We start from the raw sequence: 21,678 nt of genomic DNA, 5'->3' as shown, positions 1-21,678 counted from the left end.
AGAGAAGTTTCAGGTTGTCCAAGAATCTTTCTTGAATAAGAAACATGTATAGTGGCAGCAAGTTGAGCTATTTGAGTTTCAATCATTTTATTAGAGCTCATTTGTTTATTGATAGAAGAAGTCAAACCTTCAATTTTAGTATTTATGTTTTCAAGCATTTTGTCATTATACATTAACTTTTTTATTAATATTTTCATTAATTTTAGCTTGGCTTAATACCAAGCCTTTGAAAGAAGGTTGATTCAAATTGTAAATAGAATTGTAGTTCGAATTACCTTGCAGGCGGGATTGGTTGTTCCACCCATTATTACCTGGTTGTCAAAACCCGTTGTTGATGAAAGTAGTTTTTTCGCAGGTTTCGGGGCAATTATTCCCTGAATGGCTAACATTCCCACAAACTTCACATGTCTGTGAGTCCATGGCCTGGACGGTGCCCACCATGGCATCTTTTTCTTGGGCACATTCCTCTAGTCTTTTCATTAATAAATCTATTTTTGCGACAAGCATGTCTGTCTCCTTCACGGTATGCATTCCTTTTTGTGTTTTCCTTTCCTCCCCTAGCTTTGATTTTCCACCATTTTATTGATGAGAGCCGTAGCTCCACCAATGGTGAGGGAAAGGAAAACGCCTCCAGCAGCTGTGTCGATGTGGCCCCTAGACATGATTGTTAATCCATCATAAAAATATTGAAGCACTAACCAATTTCCAATCCCATGGTGTGAGCATGCTTAAATGTAGTCCTGCAGCCTTTCCCATGCCTCGAGAATGGATTCTATGGTGATCTGCTAGAAGTTTGAAATTTGTCCCTATAGGGCATTGGTTTTGTCCATGGGGAAGAACATGGCGAGGAACGCTGTGGAACATTTGTCCCACATCTTGACAACTTCCTTTTCCTTATAGAACCACTACTTTGCCTTTCCTGAAAGGGAAAAGGGAAACAAGCGGAGCCTGATGCTCTCCGGTGCAACGTCCTTGATGATGATCATGTCGCACAACTCAAGGAAGTGTTCGAGATGCGCATTCCCGTCCTCGCTTAGCAAACCATGGAATTGGTTCGCCTATAACATCATGTTGAGGCCGATACGGAGCTCGAAGTTCCCATCCCCAATGTTAACTACAGGACCAATGGGCACATTGGCAACAGCAGGGGTGGAGTAGTCGTGGAGGGTCTTGGCCATGAGCAGATGGTACGGGGTTGATTGGTTCAACTATTGGAGGAGTTGAAGAAGAAGAAGCGGCATGAGACTGTTTCTTCCTTAGGAGTGCCTCTAGATTTTCAATGTAGTTGTTCGGTAGGTCATAACCAGTCATACACTATCCCTATTTTCACCCATAATAGGAGAAAAACAAGCGAAGTTATCCTACATAAACAATGGCTACCTTACATGCATATTATCATGAACATGTCCTACTCGATTCTTTAATCAATGTGCCTTTCCCGGCAACGGTGCCAGAAATGCTTGTTGACATTTCTAAACGCAATCACCAAGTATGGAGATAGAATCCATCCCTGGCAACGGTGCCAGAAATGCTTGTTGGTATTTCTTAACGTCACTACTAAGTACGTCGTTTGAATCCATCCTCAGCATTGGCGCCAGAAATACATTGTTGGTACTTTTTAGCAACATAACTAATGTGTAGCCATGCTACTAAGAAATAGCCTTGATAGTTCCTTAACAAATTTACATATTTATCCACAAGCACACAGAGCTATCATTGTAGCATTTCACCCAGAAGAATTCAGGGTATTGTTATTTATATTTTCCCAAAGGAAGGCATTTGATTAAGAATCTAGTATGGATATGAACTTGAATAATAATGGTTGCAAGTACACCAATGCTTATAACAGGGGTAAGAATAGTAATTCCAAGATAGTGGACACACATGGCATTCCTCAAAGGATAAAATAGAAAAGAAAGGATAAAAGAATAATCCTAAGTCGAGCAGGCATTGGTCTAGTGTAGTCATACAAAGATTAGTTGATAATCATACAAATTACATAATTAGTTTGAGGGCTTAATGTGAAGCAAGTCAGGAGGCCACCGAGTACTAGTCTGCTAGCAACCTCATGCGACAATTTAGACCCCTACACCCTAAACGAATGCAGGGGATTACGAAGGACGGATAGGGCTATCACCACCTGCCACATACCCCTAAACCGGAGAGAAGAACGTTCAATTCACCTGTCTCTCCATACCCAAGCACCACGCTTGCGTATACAGAAACTACCCAAATCCCTTCGAGTCCCTGACCCTATAGATCGATTGGTAAAGAACTTGGGCACACCTGACGGCAAGATGAACCGCCACCTCAACTTAGCTCTAATTCCAATTATATAAGTTATATGATTGTTTTAGCATAAAGTTAACTGTGCTATTCTCATGACACATAAACTTTGCACTAGTTCATATATCAAGATCATAACACAATAACTATACTCTAGTTCATAAGTATGACTATAATAGAGTGAAGACATGACTTTGGAAGAACCCATATTAATATTCATACCAAGAATCTCTTCTTCCATGGAGCCAAGCCCTCCAAGGTGGCTTTGCCTTGCTCTAATACAACTAAAAGGTAAATCTAAAGAGAGTAGAGAGTGAGGTGTTGCTCAATGTGGTGTGTGTTGAGAGGGGGGGTTGCCCCCTCCATTTATACATAGCTCTAAGGCAGTGAGGCTGCACCGTCTTAGCATGGAGCCATGACGCTGCCTATCGAAGGAGAGGCTAAGGCGCGCCAGTAGGGGCCCGGCCGCCCCTTGACTGCGCCGCCTCGCCACCACCTTTGTGTGGCAGGCCATGGGCTGGTCATGGATCATTGCTTCGTGGGCTTTTGCCCAATTTGAATTGAGTTGATGGGCGTCTCCCTTGTTCCTTTGGGCAAATCAATGTCGAAAAGCGCCTTTTGGTGATTTATTCCATGTATTTATGTTTGTGACCTGCAAAATAATGTTCACCAAATACATGTGGAACTTGGTTAATAGTAAATGCATATGTGATTAAGATTACTAATTTCTCCTCTTTTTGTGACTTATTTGGTGGTCAGATTTGATCGATAGAGACCGCCAACAAGCTCCCCCAAGCTCAACCATTGCTTGTCCTGAGCAAATAGCTAAGTTATTGGTTGCTGATCAGTAGTTGCTACAATGACGAATATAATTCACAAGTGCCATGCCTATGACAAAGTATTCTTCCTCAATTTAATTAAGTTTGGCATTCTATCCACCCTTTTAACTTAATCCCCATGGGGCTTATTGCTTTTCCAAGTCTTAGGCGGTTGCAAGATAGAACATATTTAACAGAATTACCAGTCATTCATTCTTAGATCAACCTTCTATCTGGAGGTTTTATGAATTTTGCAAAATAAAATGTAAGTTCCTCAAATGATTCACTTGATCGCTCAATGTGTATGATCCTCACCAAGGCATTTGATTGTTTTGCCTTCTTTTCATCCTATCTCTAAAAAGCTTTGAGTGGCGTTTTAGGTAGGTATGAATGAGAGGCATACTTACATCACATATATTGCTAAGTCAAAAACCGGATCCAAGGAGAAACAAGTCATACACTTTGATCAAGAAGTGCGAGTGTGTGGAATATTTTCTAACCCTAGTATTTTTTATACTTCTTTGATCCTGACTTTCTCTCTTTTTAATAATTGCCTTAGAAGTATGGGCTATCTCTCTTTTTTCAATACTTTGGAACCTTCATGTGTTCCATTCTTTTTTCCTTCTTTTCTTTTGCTATTTTGAAAGCTTCATATGTCTCTATCTTTTTTCAGTATAGCCCCATACTCTTTTTGGCATATGAAAACTTTGGAGAGAAGGACCCATGATAAATGAATGGAGTTTTTGTTTTAGGTGGACAGAAAACATGTTTTTGCGTAACTCTCAGTGTAAGAGTCAGCATTTATTTATGGGTGTACGTAAATCTTGATCATGGGTGCATGACTAGAATCTCTACAAGGGTCACAACAATTTGACAAAACTCAATGTGAATATAAGTAGCACATGACTAAGGTTTTGAATTTGAATCATGTCATATGGCCGTGGTAGGAATTCATAATCATTGAGGAACTTTTGATTTTACCATTTTATAAGAAAACTCCGGATGTCAAGTTTCTCTTTGAACAAAGTCTTAGCATATCCTATTTACCATATCAAACCTTCCAATAACTTAGAAAAGGATCATGCTTTTGCAACCCACAAGTTCCAAGTTTTTAGGATGAGACATTTTTAGTCAACAAACTTAAATCTTAGAGAATACTAAGTTACAGCCTAGGCACAGATGAATTATAGACATAGCAACTGTTCATCATTTTAACAAAGGAGAAACTAAACATTCCTAAGTTACATATGAGAGTGGAAATCATAATTTGTTTTAGTCATATCTCATCATTTTTTAAGATAATAAAATAACTAAAAGAAATGTGAGATACAAGTTACCTCTGTGGGAGTCCTTCCCCAAGCTAGCTCCTAACTTACTATCCATGATTCAGCAAGGAATGCTGCTAACTGGTGGACGTTGTGGCTTGATTTGTGATTCATGGCCTCCTTTTGAGCGTGCTAGGAGGCTCCCCCCAAGCTTTGTCTTATGGTGCCATCAAGATAACAAGGCAACCATACATGGTGTCAAAAGTTTTTATTATTATTATCATAATTATTATATTTATTATTATTATTATTTTAATCAAGGTTTACCAAACAAGTTTTCATCTCAGTTGTCACCTCAAAGACTTACCCTCATGAAGTTGATAAATTCCTGCAAGTGTCAGTCCATATGATCAACCAAACTCTACACTAGCAGTTTTGGTTCAATGATCAAACTAGACACCATGTCTAATTTGATTAAGGCAAGCTTATTAACCTAAGCACCATGCTTAATTTAAAAGATGTATGACCAACCCCCAAACCAAAACATACCAGTGTAGAGAAAGGAAGCATGACAAGATAAACAAGATTCATCCAACGGAGGTGAAGACATTGAATCGTGAATGAGAGAACCAAAGAATTTTTTTAATTATCATTATAGTTTTATTATCATAAATACGAAGGATAACTACCGATTTACCTTCGGCAAGGACCCACCATTTTAAAGTGCAATGAGCAGGACTCTTCTCTTGTCACTTTTTTGCTTGATGGAGGTACATCCGTGTCCGGAGAGGTAGATGTGGATGTTGATGCTTCTGCCTGCCATACCTGTTTGATCCCTTTACGTGGTTGTTTCTTGGACCGGTTTGTTTTAACATGTTTATGCATTTTAAACCCATTGAATGGGCATCTCATTGTTTGCCCTTGAATATGAAAGCTAACATGCCCTGATCCCATGTGTAAGACTACATTTGTAGTGTTAAGAAATGGTCTCCCTAAGAGGAGGGGTACTTCCTCATTGTGTCCCATGTATAGAACGATGAAGTTCATGGGGATGTACGTGTCTTTTCACCAAGATGTCCATGGCTAATCCCTCCAGATTTCATAAAGTTTGATCTGCCATCTGCAGTTGGAAATGTGGAATGGACAAAGGTCCACCTAGTGTTTTATCATATGTTACCTTGGACATGATGTTGATGCTTGCTCTAAGGTCGCAGAAGGCATTGTGGAAGACATGCGGGCCAATTGAGCATGTAATTGTCGGGCAGCCAGGATCTTTTTTCTTGGCAATGAATGGTGGATCTACAAAATAAATATGGTTTTCCTAACATAAAGGCTTATTGAACCTTGTTGACACCATTTTAACATATTCGAGAGAAGTTTCAGGTTGTCCTAGAATCTTTCTTGAATAAGAAACATGTATAGTGGCAGCAAGTTAGCTATTTGAGTTTCAATCATTTTATTAGAGCTCATTTGTTTATTGTTAGAAGAAGTCACACCTTCAATTTTAGTATTTATGTTTTCAAGCATTTTGTCATTATACATTAACTTTTTTATTAATATTTTCATTAATTTTAGCTTGGCTTAATACCAAGCCTTTGAAAGAAGGTTGATTTTCGAATTGTAAATAGAATTGTAGTTTGAATTACCTTGCAGGCGGGATTGGTTGTTCCACCCATTATTACCTGGTTGGCAAAACCTGTTGTTGATGAAAGCAGTTTTTTCGCAGGTTTCAGGGCAATTATTCCCTAAATGGCTTACATTCCCCACAAACTTCACATGTCATGTGTGAGTCCATGGCCTGGACGGTGCCCACCATGGCGTCTTTTTCTTGGGCACATTCCTCTAGTCTTTTCATTAATAAATCTATTTTTGTGACAAGCATGTCCATCTCCTTCACGGTATGCATTCCTTTTTGTGTTTTCCTTTCCTCCCCTAGCTTTGATTTTCCACCATTTTATTGATGAGAGCCGTAGCTCCACCAATGGTGAGGGAAAGGAAAACGCCTCCAGCAGCTATGTCAATGTGGCCCCTAGACATGATTGTTAATCCATCATAAAAATATTGAAGCACTAACCAATTTCTAATCCCGTGGTGTGAGCATGCTTAAATGTAGTCCTGCAGCCTTTCCCATGCCTCAAGAATGGATTCTGTGGTGATCTGCTAGAAGTTTGAAATTTGTCCCCATAGGGCATTGGTTTTGTCCATGGGGAAGAACATGGCGAGGAATGCCGCGGAACATTTGTCCCATGTCTTGACAACTTCCTTTTCCTTGTAGTACCACTACTTTGCCTTTCCTGAAAGGGAAAAGGGAGACAAGCGAAGCCTGATGCTCTCCAGTGCAATGTCCTTGATGACGATCATGTCGCACAACTCAAGGAAGTGTTCAAGATGCGCATTCCCGTCCTCACTTAGCAAACCATGGAATTGGTTCGCCTACAACATCATGCTGAGGCCGGTACGGAGCTCGAAGTTCCCATCCCCAATGTTAACTATAGGACCAATGGGCACAGGCAACAACAGGGGTGGAGTAGTTGTGGAGGGTCTTGGCCATGAGCAGATGGTACGGGGTTGATTGGTTCAACTGTCGGAGGAGTTGCAGAAAAAGAAGCAGCATGAGACTGTTTCTTCCTTAGGAGTGCCTCTAGATTTTCAATGTAGTTGTTCGGTAGGTCATAACCGGTCATACACTATCCCTGTTTTCACCCATAATAGGAGAAAAACAAGCCAAGTTATCCTGCATAAACAATGGCTGCCTTACATGCATATTATCATGAACATGTCCTACTCGATTCTTTAATCAATGTGCCTTTCCCGGCAACGGCGCCAGAAATGCTTATTGACATTTCTAAACGCAATCACCAAGTATGGAGATAGAATCCATCCCCGGCAACGGTGCTAGAAATGCTTGTTGGTATTTCTTAACGTCACTACTAAGTACGGGATTTGAATCCATCCTCAGCATTGGCGCCAGAAATACATTGTTGGTACTTTTTAGCAACACAACTAATGTGTAGCCATGCTACTAAGAAATAGCCTTGATAGTTCCTTAACAAATTTACATATTTATCCACAAGCACACGGAGCTATCATTGTAGCATTTCACCCAGAAGAATTCAGGGTATTGTTATTTATATTTTCCCAAAGGAAGGCATTTGATTAAGAATCTAGTATGGATATGAACTTGAATAATAATGGTTGCAAGTACACCAATGCTTATAATAGGGGTAAGAATAGTAATTCCAAGATAGTGGACACACACATGGCATTCCTCAAAGGATAAAATAGAAAAGAAAGGATAAATGACTAATCCTAAGTCGAGCAGGCATTGGTCTAGTGTAGTCATACAAAGATTAGTTGATAATCATACAAATTACATAATTAGTTTGAGGGCTAAGAGTGAAGAAGGTCGGGAGGCCACCGAGTATTGGTCTGCCAACAACCTTATGTGATAATTTAGACTCCTACACCCTAAACGAACATGGGGGGTTACGAAGGACGGACAAGATTGTCACCACCTGCCACCTACCCCTCAACCGGAGAGAAGGACAATGCATTCACCTGTCTCTCCATACCCAAGCACCATGCTTACATATACAGAAACTACTCAAATCCCCTCGAGTCCCTGACCCTATGGATTGATAGGTAAAGAACTTGGGCACACCTGATGGCACGATGAACTGCCACCTCAACTTAGCTCTAATTCCGATTATATAAGTTATGTGATTGTTTAAGCATAAAGTTAAGTGTCCTATTCTCATGACACATAAACTCTGCACTAGTTCATATATCAAGATAATAACACAATAACTATACTCTAGTTCATAAGTATGACTATAATAAAGTGAAGACATAACTTTGGAAGAACCCATATTGATATTCATACCAAGAATCTCTTCTTCCAAGGAGCCAAGCTCTCTAAGGTGGCTTTGCCTTGCTCTAATACTATAGCACTCAGTTTTAAGAACAAAACTAGATACGCACCATATGTGAGCCCAGGAAGTCAAATCTCACATATAGCTACAAATAAGGGTAATATCAAAAGACAATGCTCAAAATATAACGTACTTAGTATAAAGGATATAACCCGATGAGGACGAGGCAGAGGGCGCTTGACAAAAGCGAAGTCAAAGCTAGAATTGGCGAGCTATTTAACTTAGCCGATCCAAATTATGCCAGATTGAGCAACATCGAGCATGCTTTCAAACTTGCCCGACCTCCCCCAAAGGTAACTCGTCTTGCCATGTACCCGTAGTCTTATATTGTGGTAGGATAAGTGGAAACTTACTGTTTGTGTCGTCACCCCCTGGAGTAGAGTGGCCACAAGGAACTGATCCCACCACCTAGACCAGCATCGAGATCGAGGACAAGGACGTCGACTGGGCGGTGCTCGGAGCTGGAGAGAAGGCAGCGGCCAAAGCCGCTGGTAAGCGGCCGGCTACCCCCAAACAGTCAAAGAAGAGATTAGTAACCACCCTGCTCACCGGGGGAGCGCTAAATATCAATGAGCCCGAGGGGGACCCGAAGGAGAACCTGGTCGGCAAGCGTCGGTAGGCGATTTTTGCCTGGCCGGACAATGGCGCAGAGGAGGGAGAAGATGCAGACACCTTTCAACTTGTCCCTCGAAAAAGGAGGAAGCAACTCGAGTTGATGGAGCAAGGTGGGTCCTCCGCCCCTATGGGACCCATATCGCTGATGGCGGTGAAGGATGTAGCCGGGTCGAGCGTGGGAGTACCTGGGCAAGGAATGCGACCGGCGACACCACCAACCACTGCAACGCAAAGGACAAGTGGTGGAGGGGTCGAGCACCAAGGCCCAGCGACAGTGCTAGACCAGGAGTCACCCGCACAGCACGTGGAGCAAGTACGGCCGAAGAGATGCGCCTTCTCCACATCATTCCGCGCTTCCAACATGTAAGTATTTGTAACCTTGATATAAGTTAGGAATTTGCATTTAATATGATTGCTTTCTGAACTTATCTCGGATGTACTAGCTCGACATCCACAGAAAGTCCAGACCAGCTAGCCAGAAGTGGCGTGGCGCCGCCAATAAGTACAGAGCAGACTACCCAGCAGCCGGCCACCGAGGAAGCCATAGTAGAAGTTCCGTCATTGCGTCAGCAAGCGAGCAGTCAAACAATAGTCCCCGAGCAGGTGGTCGAGGGACCAACCAAGCCAGGCACGAATGCTCCGAGTGCTAAACCTGCTGAGGGCAACACCTTAGCGTCGAGGGTAATAGAGCAGATCGAGGAGCAGCAGCTGGAGGTGAGGGCACAGACCACATTTACCGACGTTGCAACTCATGGGAAGGCTATGGTGATCACAGATGCTGCTGACATCGGGCCAGCACCAGGACCCAAAGAAGAGCCCGAAGAGGAGGAGGTGGAGGAGGTCCTGGGCCATCCACAAGACAAGCGACAACATGTTTATGTGTCACATTGGCGGAACGACTAATGGGTTGTCCATGAGGAAATCTCAGAGGTCGAAGAAACCAAGAAAGTTGAACGGGCGGCGAAGCGGCTTGTTATGGAAGTGCAGGTAAGCTTCGCTTCACCCCCTGGTCTTGTGGTCTAGTCGTAGTTGTCTTACTTAGCTATCTGCACTTAGGACTTAATGAAGACCGTGAGGTACCGCAAGAAATGCTTCGACTAGATCGAGGGTATCATTGCAAACAACCAGGAGCTGGCGGCGGAGGTGGACCGCTTGCGCCAGCGACTTGAAGTCACCGGTCATGAAAAGACGGTGCAACATTCCCAGAAGCAGAACCTGGTCATCCAGCTCAGTAAGAAAGAGCGGGAAAAACAAGTAAGTAGCCATTTTATCATACCGACTACTGACAAGTGTTGTTGCGTTGTTGGTAGTAACAGCTGTAGTGCAGGCTTAGAAGCTGAAGTGATCCGTCTTCGAGAGGAGAACAGTCGTGTGGTCGGGGAGTGTGATCGCCTAAACGAGAACAATAGAAAACTGGCGCAAGACCAGTCGCAGCTCTGGGACCACACGACCAAGATGACAGAGGAGGTGAAAGGTTAGTTGTCCAACCGCCTTTGCTCATTTTTGTTGCCTATCATAGTTTGGTGTGGTCTAACGTCTTAACGGCGTGTGCAATTTGTAGTTATAAAAATCAATGCAAAGAAGCACCTGGAGGCCATGATGAAAGACCGTGATGGCTGGAAGGCGCAATGCCAAGAGATCACCAAGGACCGTGACACCTGGAAAAGCCAGTGCTAGGAGGTGGCAAAGGGCATTTTGTCGGTCCTTAACCTCATCGATCCGGCGCTAGCAGAAGATGTGTCAAGGATGCCGCAGCTGGGATTGATCGAGAGATGCCAAAGGGCATGGGGATGGTTCCAGGGGTTCGTGAAGGAGACGGGAGAGTATGTAGGTGCACATGTGCTAAGCATGGTACATGCTCACTACCCCCTGATCGATCTCAAGCGCCTGGAGGCTAGATACCCGAAGGAGGTAGATCCAGACAGGGCTGAGGAGCTATGGATGACCCAGCTGGACTTGTCGGCGAAAATAATTGGCGATATTAACCTGTGTGGGGGTGCGACACCACCCATACAAGGAACGCCATCAACAAGTCAGCTGGGAGTGCCATCATCTTTAAGCCAACTGGCGAAGCCTGCAGTCTCGACCAGCCAGGCATTGGTAGGGCCATCTTCTTCAGCTCGATCAATGCCAGAGTCCCCGAGACCCGAGCATGATGTTAGGCCCAGCGAGCAGCAGGCGCCGCGTGCCCTGACCAGCCAATAGTGTAGGCTATAGCTATAGAAGAAGATGTAGTTGAGTTATTGTAAACTTGGACCTTTTTAGGCAAGCTTGTAATAACATAACTGTATATCGACATAAGCTTGCTTGTTTTGTACAAAACGTGTTTAAGCTCGGATATCGTGTTGATGTAACTAAGTTAGAATGTGTTGGCGTTTTGTTTAGTTGTACCAGTTTAGTCGACACGTCATCCTGAAAGGTTTGTATGGCCCTGGTTTGCCTTGCGGTCAGAGTGTGAGGTGCGTAGATTGTGCATACGTAGAAACACACAAGTCAAACCAGGGAGCACCTGCCAATCACCCATAGCGTAGAGAGCGGATCCCATGCACGCGTTGGGAGGAACCAGAGACAGGGCTAGCTCTGAGAACCCGAGAAGGAATGGTGGTCAGTTTTAACTGGTAGAGTCAGAATAACAATAGACTTTGAAGTGACATATTAGAGTGATCAGAGAAATCATAACAGCTTTATTGAAATAAATCAAAAGTACAAGTGGGGTACATATCTGAGTAGCTAAGCATAGAAACACCTAAGCTTGTCGATGTGCCAGGAATTGGGTACATCTGTTCCGTCTAGGCAAGCTAACCTATAAGATGTAGGGCGTGTAACCTCCTTGATCATGAAGGGCCCCTCCCATGGGGTTGCGAGTTTGTGGACACCAGCCTAATTCATCTTCCACTTCAGGACCAGGTCCCCAACCATGAAGAACCGCTCCTTGACGTTCTTGTTGTAGTACCTGCACAAAACAGCAAGGTATTTGGCTATACGTACGCAAGAATCGAGCCGCTTCTCTTCTGTGCTATTCACTTCTAGCTCCTGTACTTCATTGGCCTTGTCTTCGTCGAAGTTCTCTACCTGTGCTGATCTGAAGGCTATATCTGCTGGGAGCACTGCCTCAGCGCCATAAACCATAAAGTATGGTGATATGCCGGTATTGCGACTGGGCTGGGTTCTAAGACCCTAGACCATGGCGGGTAACTCTTTGAGCCATCTTCCAGGAGCTTTGTCATTCTCTCTGTACATCCTCTTCTTAAGTGCGTCCAGGATCATACCATTTGACCACTCGACCTGTCCATTAGCTCTAGGGTGTGCCACCGAGACGTATTTTACTACTATGCTCCTTTCATCGTAGAAGTCCCAAAAGCATTCCCGGTGAACTGAGTACCCAGATCAGTGATGATGCTGTTGGGTATGCCAAAGCGGTGGATGACCTGGTCGAGGAACGCAACAGCCTTTTCTGAAGACGCCGTGACCAGGGGCATGTACTCTATCCACATGGAGAATTTGTCGATCAGCACAAAGACTCATGTAAATTTTCCAGGGGCCGGTTTGAAAGGCCCGATCATATTCAGTCCCCAGCATGCGACGGGCCAAGAGGCTGGTATAGTCTGAATCTCATGTGCTAGTATGTGGATTCTCTTGGCGAAAAACTAACAACCTTCACAATGATGGACTAGCTCCTCTGCATCATCTACGGCTGATGGCCAATAGAAGCCTGCTCGGAAAGCCTTACCGACCAGCGTTCTCGAGGCCGCGTGGTTGCCGCAGGAGCTAGAGTGGATTTTGGCTAGGAGATGTTCACCATCCTCCTAGGTTATACACTTCATCAAGATTTCCTCCTTCGCGTTCTTGCACCACAATTTGCCATCGATGAGCAGATACTGCTTACTGCGATGCATCAGGCGTTTGCTTTCTGTCTGATCGGTGTAACCGCTACCATCTATCAGGTACTTGATGAAAGGTACTCACTAGTCGGGCTCCTTAGTGGTTGGAGGTGGTTTGGTGGTGTTTGACGCTAGAACCGTAGCCACTAAAGGCTGGTGTAGAGGCTTGTCGACCATGGGATCTTCTTCTTTGATGGAGGGCGTGAGCAGGTCTTGAACAAATATGCCATGTGGGACTTTGGCTCGGGATGATCCTAACTTTGACAGCGCATCTACTGCTTGATTTTTGTCCTAGACCACATGTGTGTACTCGATGCCATAGAACTTGCCTTCTAGCTTCCTAATCGCTTTGCAGTATGTGTCTATCTTTTCGCTAGTCGTGTCCCAGTCCTTGTTGAGTTGGTTGATGACTAGAGCCGAGTCTCCGTAGACATAGAGACGCTTGACGCCGAGCTCGACCGCAATGCGCAGACCGTGTAGGCATGCTTCGTACTCGGCGGCGTTATTAGATGCCGGGAAATGAATCCTGAGGGCATATCGGAGCTGCTCCTTGGATGGTGATATGAAAAGGACTCCTGCTCCTACGCCGTCGATGTTGAGAGAGCCGTCGAAGTACATCTTCCAATACTCGGTGGGCCCCTAAGAGGTAGGTGTGCTTAAGTCTGTCCACTCGACGATGAAATCGACAAGTGCCTGAGACTTGATTGTAGTATGGCTTGCAAATTCCAAGGAGAAAGGGCATAGCTCCATTGCCCATTTGACGATGCGCTCATTTGCATCCTTGTTGCGAATGATGTCTCCCAGAGGGTACTCAGTCATGACCACCACACGATATCCATCAAAGTAATGTTTCAACTTTCGGGATGTAATTAGTATGGCGTAGATCAGTTTCTGAATCTGTGGGTACCTGGTCTTGGATTCACTAAGCACCTCACTGATGAAATAAATTGGTCGCTGTACCTTGTAGACGTGGCCTGGCTCGTCGCGCTCGACCACCATGGCAGTGGAGACCACTCGATTAGTTGCTGCAATGTAAAGCAGGAGTGTTTCATCTTCTCTAGGAGCAGTGAGGACCAGAGGTGATGTAAGGAATTGTTTCAGCTATGTAAAGGCAGCGTCTGCTTCCTCCGACCACTCAAACTTCTTGGATGCTTTGAGCAGCTGGAAAAATAGTAGTCCTTTTTCGCCTAATCTTGATATGAAATGACTAAGGGCAGCCATGCATCCGGTAAGCTTCTAAACATCCTTCACCTTTTTGGGCGGCTTCATGTCCAAGACAGCTTTTACTTTCTTTGGGTTAGGGCATATGCCATCATGACTGATGACGTTGCCGAGCAGTATACCAGATGGAACACCAAAGATGCACTTCTTTGGGTTTAGTTTCCATTGGAATGTGTTAAGGGCTACAAAGGTACGTTCTAGGTTGTCAACAAGGGTGTATGCTTCCTTGGTTTTAACAACTACGTCATCAACATAAGGCTCGACGAGGTTGTCTTTTATCTCGTCTTTGAGGTAGGCCTATATGGCGCATTGGTAGGTAGCCCCAGCGTTCTTGAGCTCGAACGACATGGTCGTGTAGCAGTAGGCGCCGAAGGGTGTGATGAAGGATGTCTTGATCTGGTCATCCTTTTTGAGAGTGATCTAGTGATAACCAGAGTAGCAATCGAGAAAGGACAGTAGCTCGCAACTAGCAGTTGAATCTACGACCTCGTCTATGCGAGGTAAGCTGAAGGGGTCTTTAGGGTAGTGTTTGTTGAGATCAGTGTAATCAACGCACATTCTCCATTCCTTATTCTTTTTGCGTACAAGAACCGGGTTGGCTAACCACTCCGGATGATACACTTCTTTGATAAATCCGGCTGCTAAAAGAGGTGTAACTTCTACCCTAATAGCCTCCTTGTTGTCATGAGCGAACTGTCATAGCTTCTGCTTGATGGGTTTGGCCTTACCATCGACATTTAAGGAGTGCTCGATCAAGTTCTGAGGTACACCGGGCATGTCAGCGGGTTTCCATGCGAACACACTCACGTTGCTCCTCAAGAACCTAATGAGCGACTAGGAAGTAATTAGACATGACATGCTCGTCAGCCATGGCTGATCTACACGCGGTTTCATAGAGCATGACCCATAACTTAGGGTTCTCCTTGCCGTCGTACTTCTGGAGTTTTTTGAGCTTGAAGTTTTTTTGGCCATACGACTTGGCAAAGGTGAGAAGTAAACTGCTTCAAACCTAGAGGGCCATGGGTAGTATCATATTCCATACGGCGATAGCTTTCATGGGATGCACGATCGTTGGCTCTTTGGTTAATGCGATCGTGCAGATCACGTTCTCCGAGGGAATGGCGGAGATTGTTATTGCCATCATGGCGATCCCGATTGCCACCCTAGTTGACCCTGTGACTGCGGTTATCATGGCGATTCTTGTGGTTGTCGCGGCGGTTGTCGTCCCGGTAGTCGCGGCGGTTGTCGTCTCGACCACCATCATGACCACTGTTTCTGCCTTGACGGTTGTCTGGTGGGTTGTTGTTGCGTGAGCCACGTTGGTTGGGTGACTGTGGGCGACTTGAGTACTGGTGACTATGGCTTGATTCGACTGAGACAGATGGAGCCCAAGCTTGGTTTGCAATCTCTGCGGTCTGGGATATAGCAGCCATCAGGTAGGCTTGTACATCATCACGAATTGCCTGGATTTTTGGGGTATTGGGTAGTCGTTGCATTATCGCCATAGCAACAGCTACGTTGGCGCTTGGAGTCCTAAAGACCTGCTTTTTCCCTACCCTATCAAAGGCATTATTGAGATCGCGTGGCTAGAACCTTATGTGTCGTGCCTCCTCTTCTGCCTCGGCTTTGGCTTGTCTGCGATTAAAACGGTCAATATTGCGTGCTTCGTGTGGTAGCCTTTCTTGTTCTGTTTCACCAACTGCCGGTGGTTCGTCATTACTGATGACATTGATCAAGTCTCCTCACCTTGGTGGGAAGGATGGGAATTGTGGGAAACCCGGGGAGTGGTCTGGGATATCCAGATCGTATTCAACTCCTTCATTGTCATGATGCTGAAGCTTAGTATGGACGGAGCCAATAGATGCGATGCCAAACGAGGAGCTTGAGCCGCCCTCTTGAACTATGTGGACCAATCCTTCTTGATACTCCTCAATCCGAACCATGTTGATGAAGTTGCGTGGCTTTGGCCGAGGTCGATGTATAAAATACAGATCTGAGCAGCGTTGTATATTGTATGCATCGTTGGAAGCAGTGTTTCACAGGCCGTAGGGCTGAGCCTGGTAATTCTCCATCAAGGCTTCACACTCGGAGAGCCAGAGACCCATTGCGGGGGCTGGTCGGTGACGAACGGAGCGCCCTTTAGGAGTAGACGTGACCACAAGATCCGTACCGAGTCGTGCAGGATGACTAGCCCGAGCTGGTCGGGTAGATCTGTTGTGGGTTGTGGTTACCTGCTCGGTAGGTTGATTTTGAATCGAATCTACCAGAGCTAGGGTTTTAGCAAGCTTGGTGCCGACTCGATCGATGGAGTCGAGCAGGTCGGTGTTGTCGATCTGCCTCCCTTTGTAGCGAGGAAGTGAGCGACAGGTTGTCGGCGTGGCTAAAGACAATGCTGGTGTGGTCGGAGCCCGATCCAACGTGGTCGGAGCTGTAGCTAATGCTGGTGAAGCAGTGGTCAACGCAGATTGGATCTGCGCCTCCTCCGTGGTCATGGCGATGAAGTTGTCGGAGCCAGTGGTCCAGGTGATCTGGCCGATGGTGAACGTGAGGCCATTCGGCGTAGCCATGGATCCGGGGATGATGACCATCTTGTTTGTCTAGGGAGCAGTACACACACCCCCTACCTAGCGTGCCACTGTCGACGAAATATGGTCGGCAGTCTACCTAGGGGTATGCCCAAGGTAGTAGATTGTCGGTAGACAGGTGCGCAAGCTACGAACGAGATGATGACGCAAGACAAACACGAGGTTTTATCCAGGTTCGGCCGCCGTGAAGGCATAATACCTACGTCCTGCGTCTGATTGTATTGCTGTATGTTAATGAGATGTTTTTTGAGAGGGGTCCCCTGCCCACCTTATATAGTCTAGGGGGCAGGGTTACAGATTTAGAAACTAATCCTAACCTGTTATAATTGCCATAGGTGGTCGGATATGGATTCCTAGTCTAACCGACCAGGATCTTGCTTGATCTCCATGTCTTCCTTGATTCCTTGCGTGGGACTCCGAGCAGATTGGCCGGGCCGCGCGTCATCTTCTAGTGGGCCAGACCCACTAGTCCGGGCTGGCCCGAGCCTAGCCATAAGAGTATAGGGGTTAATACCCCCACAATTATGCCTAACTAATTTATTTATATTCGTTTATCAATTTTCTTATATAATAAGGTGATTTAAAGGATAAATATTTCCAGTGCTCAATAAATTCTGAGAAAATGAAAGTAGCCTACAATGACCCTAATAGTCTACTGTACAAAAATGATAAGCGACATATGCTTAGTTTAGCCAAAATAGTTTACATAGTAAAAAGTGTCAAGCAACAGATTTAATATTTTTCTTACTTTCCTCCTAGCACAAGAATACTGTATAAAAATTTGCCTGATCAAATGTTATGTATTTTTAACCCATTTAATTTCACTAGAAACAAGCAATTAATTAGGATTAAATATGAAGACCATATTTCCAATATGCCTACTATAGGTTTAGTATTTTTCCTAGCTAGAGCATGTCAACACAAGACCAGCAAAATTGGAATCACAATTTTATCATCTTCCTAGCTCAAGTTATGCATTTTATAAGATATAACCTAATTTAAAAGCACTTAGCTTGCTCAATTTAATTCTCCTAGAAAAATACCCTAAACAGTAGATTTCATATTTTTATAAAATAGTACACTTCAAGATAAATCCAACAAAATTTGGTTCACCCCATTTGGATACTCCTAGCTCCAGATATGAATTTTTGAAGTTTGTATTCAAATCTGTGAAAATAATTCTAAAACCAACTAAACCCTAAATGCTATGTACACCCGGTCCACTACACACCCAGGCGCTAACATGTGGGTCCCACAGTCAACTCAGACCCAGACGTTAATGAGGCAGAGCAGAGCGCCAGCTTGACCAGCGGTGAACTCGCCGACTGCGAGGTCTCTAGCAGCGCGGTCGGCACTGTCGTGTTCCCCATCTCATTCCGCATCCAGCATGCTAGATGGTCAAACCTCTAACGATGGTTGCGTATGGCGGTGGTGCTAATGGAGGACCATGGCACCATGGTGGGCTCATCGTCTCCAGTGATGGCACGCCTAGGCGAGCACTGCTGCGGCTTTAAGGCTACCTAGTGAAGACGTAGGGTTAGGTTAGGGCGACGGTGGAGCGATTGTGAGGTTTGGCCGCGAGCATGGCATGGCGGTGGTGAGAGCACAGAGGTGAGCATCCACGTTCCGACACCGATATGTCAGCATTGGCTCAACGGCCAGCGGGGTGAGTTAGACATGACCAGGCTAACCCTAACAAGAGAAGCGAGCAAGCGAGACGGCATGGTAAAGCATGGCCACGGTGAATGTGAGCTTGGCGGTGCTCCGATGATGGACGCGACAACGATGATAGGACCTGAGGCTATACCTAGATTGAAAGGTGGCAATGGTGAGTCGGTGAGGTTGAGCAAGGTATGGCAGAGCTATGGGTGCGAGGAATTGAGCAATGGCACGGTGGCGGTGGCGTGAGAGCACGGTAGAGGTCGGCGGTGATGGCACGACGCTCAGCTTCGCTTAGGCACGGCGACAGCGAGAGTGAGGCGAGGCAGAGAGAGTGAGCACGAGAGAGTGAGCGAGCGCAAGGGTCCATCACTGGCAGACGACCTCCACGAGGCGGACGCGGCCTGGTGCCGGTCGGCCACGACAGCGCACGGCGCTCTGTTCAAATTCGGCCATCAGGCCTAGTTTTTTTTTCACACCAAACCATTATACTCCTTTCATTGGTGATACCTTGAGATATACATAGTCACCTACCTCAAATTCGATAGGCCTTCTTCTTTTGTTGGTGTAGCTCTTTTGCCTAGACTGAGCTGCTTTCATATGTTGTTGGATAATATGTACTTGTTCTTCAGCTTCTGTGACAAAATTAATGCCATAGTATCTCCTTTCTCTAGGCTCAATCCAATTAAAAGGAGTTCTACATTTTCAGCCATACAAGGCCTCAAAAGGAGCCATCTTGATGCTCTCTTGATAAATGTTGTTGTAGGAAAACTTAGTTAAAGGTAGCCTCCCATGAACCCTTGGAAGAGATCACACATTCTCTCAATAGGTCTTCAAGGATTTGATTCACTCGCTTAGTCTATCTAGAAGATTTAGGGTGATATGCTGAGCTTTGAACTAGGTTGGTACCTAATTGCTTGTGCAAGTACTCCCAAAATCGAGCAGTGAATTGAGAGCCTCTATCCGATACAATAGTTCTTGGTACCCCATGCAAGCGTACTATCTGAGCTATATAGATTTCTACATACTGATGCGGTCGAAAGTTGGTTGTCAAGGGAATGATGTGCGTGGACTTAGTCAGACGGTCTATAATTACCCATATCAAGTCAAAACCCTTCTGAGTGAGTGGAAGTCCCACAATAAAATCCATGCTGATTTCTTCCCATTTACATCCTGGAATAGACAAGGGTTGAAGTAATCCAGCAGATTTCAAATGAACGGCCTTGACTCTACTACAATTATCGCACCTAGCAACATAGGTGGCGATCTCTTTCTTCATCTTGGTCCACCAAAAATGGGTCTTCAAATCTTGATACATTTTACTACTGCCCAGATGGATAGACAACTTGGATGAATGAGCTTCATCTAAAATCTGATTTTTAAATCCACAGTCCTTCGGTACCACAAGTCAGTCCTCGAACCATAGCACACCTCTTTTGTCCAACCTAAAATGTTTGGTTTCTTGTTCCTTCAACTTTCTCTTGATGTGAAACACACCTACATCTGTCTTCTGTAATTCGATGATTTTGCTCTCAAGTGAACAAATGACAATGATGTTGTGTAGTACGACAAGATGTAATAAATTAAACCCATCTTCCAACAAGGCTTCTAAAGCATTACAATGAGATTTCCAACTAAGTGCATCTTTTACAACATTGGCTTTGCCTAGATGATAGTGCACTTCCAAATTATAGTCCTTGATCAGCTCTAACCATTAATGTTGCCTCATGTTCAGCTCAGGTTGAGTAAAGATATATTTGAGACTCTTGTGATCAGTGTATATGTGACATACATTTCCCAACAAGTAATGTCTCCATATCTTCAAGGCATGAACAACTGCTTCAAGCTCCAAATCATGTGTAGGGTAGTTGACTTCATGCTTTCACAATTGTCAGCAAACATAGGCAATAACTCAACCTTCTTGCATAAGCACACACCCCAAATATGTACCCGATCCATCATAGAACACATTGAAAGGCTTCTCAATGTCGTGTTGTGCTAAAACAAGAGCTGTAGTTAGCAAGGTTCGCAAAGTGTGAAAAGCAGCTTCACACTCTGGAGTCCAATTGAACTTTTCATGCTTCTAGAGTAGTCTGGTCATCGCCTTAGCTATTTGGAAAAATCAGGAATGAAACGACGATAGTAGCCTGCTAACCCTAGAAAACTCTAAACTTCATGAACCGAAGTCAGGGCCTTCCAATCCATGACCTCTTGTACTTTAGTTGGGTCTATAGATATTCCATTTTCAGATAAGATATGACCCAAGAAAGGTATTTTGCTCAATCAAAATTCACACTTGCTAAATTTGGCATATAATTGATGCTCTCTCAATCTAGACAAGACAACTCTCAGATGCTCTGCATGATCTGCTTCATTCTTTGAGTAAATCAAGATATCATTGATAAACATGACCACAAACTTATCGAGCTCAGGCATGAATACCGAATTCATCAAGTACATGAAGTAGGCAGGAGCATTTGTCAGTCCAAAAGACATGAATAAATACTCATACAAGCCATACCTAGTGGAGAAAGCTATCTTAGGTACATCTTCTGGCCTAATCTTAATATGATGATAGCCTGATCTCAAGTCAATCTTACAGAATACCTTTGCTTTTGCCAGTTGATCAAACAAAATATCGATACGGGGCAAAGGATACTTGTTCTTAACGGTGACAACATTGAGCGGCCTATAGTCCACACACATCCACAAGGATTTTTTTCTTCTTCTTTACAAATAAAGCTGGACATCCCCATGGAGACAAACTAGGTCGAATGAGACCTTTGTCCAAAACTTCTTGTAGCTAAATTTTAAGTTTGGCTAACTCATTTGGTGGCATCCTATAGGGTCTTCTTGAGATAGGTGCGGTGCCTAGCACTAACTCAATCTTAAATTCCACATCCCTATCAGGCGGTAAACCAGGCAACTCATTTGGGAATACATCAGGGAACTCGCAAACTATTGAAATATCACAGAGAGTAGTGGCTTGGATAGCACAAGACAAAGTTTGAAGATCAAAACTCTAGGGAAGTGGTACTAGAAAAGCACTACCCCCTTTGGTTCTCTCAACATAATTGTTTAGTGGTAGTGTCAATAAGAACTCCATGACCCCTCATCCAACTCATGCCTAAGATCACATCTATGGCTAGTTTAGGCAATACTATAAGATCCATAGTGTACTCCCTCGCTTGTATAGAGATGAGCACATCTCTCACTATTTGATTTGTAGAAATAGTAGCCCTAGCTGAACTTATACTATAATCACCCTTGTCTATCTCAATTATCTTTTGATCATGCTTAGATGCAAATGTTTGGCTCATAAATGAATGAGAAGCTCCAGGATCAAATAAAACAATGGCAGGATGTTTGTTAACAAAAAACATACTGGCGGTGACAACTTCTCCCATAGGGATTTC

The 21,678-nt window shown here is 44.5% G+C and overlaps 2 non-coding genes across 2 annotated transcripts; both read left to right on the top strand.

Moving 5' to 3' along the window:
* Positions 1 to 708: 708 nt before the first annotated feature.
* Positions 709 to 815, top strand: LOC136484530 (small nucleolar RNA R71). The gene has a single exon (XR_010766051.1). It is a non-coding gene; the product is annotated as a small nucleolar RNA R71 (small nucleolar RNA).
* A 5,637-nt stretch (positions 816 to 6,452) lies between these two features.
* On the top strand, positions 6,453 to 6,559 carry LOC136484505 (small nucleolar RNA R71). Its single transcript, XR_010766028.1, has one exon. It is a non-coding gene; the product is annotated as a small nucleolar RNA R71 (small nucleolar RNA).
* The last annotated feature ends 15,119 nt before the right edge of the window (positions 6,560 to 21,678 follow it).

Source organism: Miscanthus floridulus, chromosome 9, assembly GCF_019320115.1.
Source record: "Miscanthus floridulus cultivar M001 chromosome 9, ASM1932011v1, whole genome shotgun sequence".
NCBI classification, from domain to species: domain Eukaryota; kingdom Viridiplantae; phylum Streptophyta; class Magnoliopsida; order Poales; family Poaceae; genus Miscanthus; species Miscanthus floridulus.
The sequence above is the reverse complement of the archived record's forward strand: the minus strand, read 5'-3'. Positions and strand labels throughout refer to the sequence as shown.